We start from the raw sequence: 3447 nt of genomic DNA on the forward strand, positions 1-3447 counted from the left end.
CTCAGTAGAGGAGGGCATGTCTGTGTGGCATTTTCTAAATTACTCATTAACCTACAAGGCCCAAGCCCCTGTGAGTGGGGCCACTTGTGGGCAAACGGCCCCCAGCCTGTAAGAAAGGCGTCTGAGCCCAGGAATGAGGAGCAAGCACATTTGTTGCTCCTTGGCCTCAATGCCACTTCCTCCCTCCAGAGTCCCAGCCCTTACTCCCCTCGGTGATGAACTGTGATGTGGAAGTTGCTTTTGGTCAGTGTTTTATCAGAAAGCAATCAAGGACACTAAGACACTGCTTTTGATATTTTGTATTTTTTTAAGGCAGGCATGTATCTATCAGTAGCTTCTGCCGCTCTTCTGATTGGCCCGTGATGTTGCTTTATGTGTTCTCTCTCTCTCTCTCTCTCTCTCTCTCTCTCTCTCTCTCTCTCTCGTTGACTGCACCTGGATAGAATACAGAATTCATACAAGGAGAAGAATGACTCGGGCGTGTATGAGGAGACACAGTCTGTCTGTCTGTCTGTGCTGGGGCCCACCTGGAGAAGACTGGGCAAGCTGATAATAGGAATGGAGCTGGAGATGCCGGAGCCCCCCTCTGCTCCCTAGGACCCCATCAGCACCAGCACTCTGTGGAGATTCTGGTAGGCCCTGGGGCCTCTGTAACAATTCCTGCTAAGTCCACTTGTGTCTGAAGCCTCCTGGGTTGGCTTCTCCTCCCAGGCATTTGCCCTGCCCTGGTTCGGCAGCAAGGGGCTGAGCAACTATCAGCACATAGACATTTGCTTCAGGGTCTGTCTACTAGAGAATCCGAGCTTAAACTGTTTTGCTGTTTGTGGCCTCATGGAGTGCCACCCTAAACCTTGTATTTATTCATCTATGTCCATCGGGCTTGCAGAAAAAGCCGAGCCTCTGTGAGGACAAACAGGATCGCTTGCAATTTGTGTGCTCAGCACAAGATGGCGAGCTAATGACGGGGACTCAGTCGCTGGCAGTTTGGGCTTACTTCAGTTCTGCTTGTCCTGCTTGGCAGAAAGTCCCCAGAACCGAAAGGTGGGAGTGTGAGCATTTGGCGGATTGTCTGTGGAGATGGCCTTCCAAAGACTCTGAATTTTCTTGAATTTGGTAATGGATTACACTGGTAGTGAAACTGATTCCTGGCTATGCCAACATCACAGGCTAAACCCCCCAGCCACCAAGCAGCATCTCCCCCTTTGCATGCCCACCCGCGGGTGCACTATGTTTTATCCCAGGGACCTTATCTATTCTGGATGTTCATGGAATCAGGCAATGTGTGAATTTGTGTCTGGACTCCCATCTACGCTCTAGTTGGATCTGGAAGGTCCCCACAGTGGGCCTGAGTGGGAGGTATTTCCGTCATTGGGCGTTTACTTGCCAAGGAGATTGTGACCCTGGCAAACCCTCTTCTCTGTATCTTTCTCAGTGATGAGGGAAACACTCTTTCCTCTGCGCTCTCCCTAAAGTGACATACTGATTCACCCCAGGCCAAAGACAGCAGTACCTGCCTACCAGAGACTGTGAGTTAAAAAAAGCTTTCTCTACATCCCTTAGTTCAGTGTAACAGTAACAGCAGTTAGTATTATACAGTATACAAATTATAAGACGTTCAAGGTTCTGTCCATGTTTAATAAGTACTTCACTCTGGTTTATGACCAGAGCATGCAATGGCATGTTCAATGTCATGGCAAACTCAGACATCCTGTCCTTGGCCTTTGTCTTTCTCCATTTAGGGTGATGTCATGATGGTGGTGGGTTCTTTGCCCCTTTGGTGTGGTAGAAGCTGCGCTTTCCTCTCTTGTGTCCAGGTGTATTTCATGACAAAGTGTTAGGCTTCATCAAACGTTATCTCCACATCATTGAGGGTCTTTCACTACAGACTCTAGGGTGCTGATTTGAGCTCTGTAGGGAGAAAGAATAGGATGGGAAAGGCAAGAGAGAGGAAAAGGCAGCTGGTCAAGTACAGATTGTTAGAAGAAGGTGAAAGCCCAGCATTCGGGCAGCACCGTCCTCTAGTCCAAGACAGACGAGAAGCCAAAGCCCAGTTTCCAAAGACCTCAGAGCCTTGCCTTTTCTTTAGAGGTTACTTGGGGCTAGATTTCTCTCACAAACCCTTCTAAATAGTGACCTACTTTGAGGAATCCTAATTTTAAATGTCTGCACCTGACTTTGTGCCTAGGTAATCCCATCAAGCCTTTAGATTAGTTTTTATTGCTGTCAGCTTCAGAGTCCCATGATAAACACACAGTAAACTGTGTTTTTGCAGAGGTGGGGCCTTCTAGCTCTGAAGGGTTCTAACTTTGTGACTCTATGAAATGCGTCACAGATGTCCCCACGCATACAGAAATGCCTGCTCTCTGATGTGGAGGCCATCATGTAGCTCCTTGGGTGACCTCAGCGAGTCTACTATAATCCCTCCTTCAACTCAAACGTATTTTCTCTTTGCCGTTGGTGAAGGTGGGAAAAATCTGTATCATGTGTAGCCAGCAGTGTCTTTATCTGAAGCCCACTTAGACAACTACCTACATATAAGATTACCTGGCTAGTCTAGGGTCAGTGGAGACATGCAGCTGGGCTTTTACCTGTTTTCCTTCCAGCATCTCTTCAGCGACCTTCATGTTAACTACTCCCTGCCTGTGCTGCTGGGATCTCCAGGAATGTGTACAAAATGCTAAGCGAAGTTGGACCTCTTCTCCAGTCAGTACGGATAGAATAAGTGACTTTAAGCCACCTACACCAGAGGAAAACAAAGCTAAAAAGATTTGGTTAGCAACTGGCATCTCTCTGGGTGATTTGACTGGCGTTCTCCACTGACTCTTCCCCTTGCCTCTATCCTGCTCCAAACCCTTTGAACTATTCTTCTACCTATGTGAGTTCATATCCAAGGTAAAGTTCAAGTTAGCACTTAGGGAGAGGTTGGCCTGGGTGGCCATTGTTTCCCCACCTTCTTCCTCTTGCTCCTGGCTAACAATCCTTTGGAGACAGGCTGGGATTCTGAATGAGAAGGAATGGGTTTAAACTATGAATATCACTTATCAGAGGTGGACACTGGCACATTTCTGAAGTCTATGAGCCTCAGTTTTCCTCTGTTTACATGAAGATAATCAGACATATTGCTGTATCAAATGAGAGAATTTAGAAGGAGTAGTAATATCCATGTGCCATTTACACAGCCTTGACACATCTCTTCCTATTTTTAAAGCCTTTGTCTTCTATTGCCTGCATTCAGCTAGTGAGTTCCTTTTCTAGCTAAGAAATCATTCAAGTAGTTGGATGGAGACTAGAACTCATGGTAAGTATTAGTAACTGACTCCACTCTTTCCTAGGGTCTGTGATAACCATGTCAGCTAGGTTAAAAGTTAAGAACTTTCACAAATCAACATCATTTTACAAAGGAGGGAGGAAAAGCAGAACAAAAAGTACTAACAACTTCTTTCAACC

The sequence above is a fragment of the Microtus oregoni genome, unplaced genomic scaffold (assembly GCF_018167655.1).
Source record: "Microtus oregoni isolate MIOR12 unplaced genomic scaffold, Mior012 000017F_ref0000208, whole genome shotgun sequence".
NCBI lineage: Eukaryota > Metazoa > Chordata > Mammalia > Rodentia > Cricetidae > Microtus > Microtus oregoni.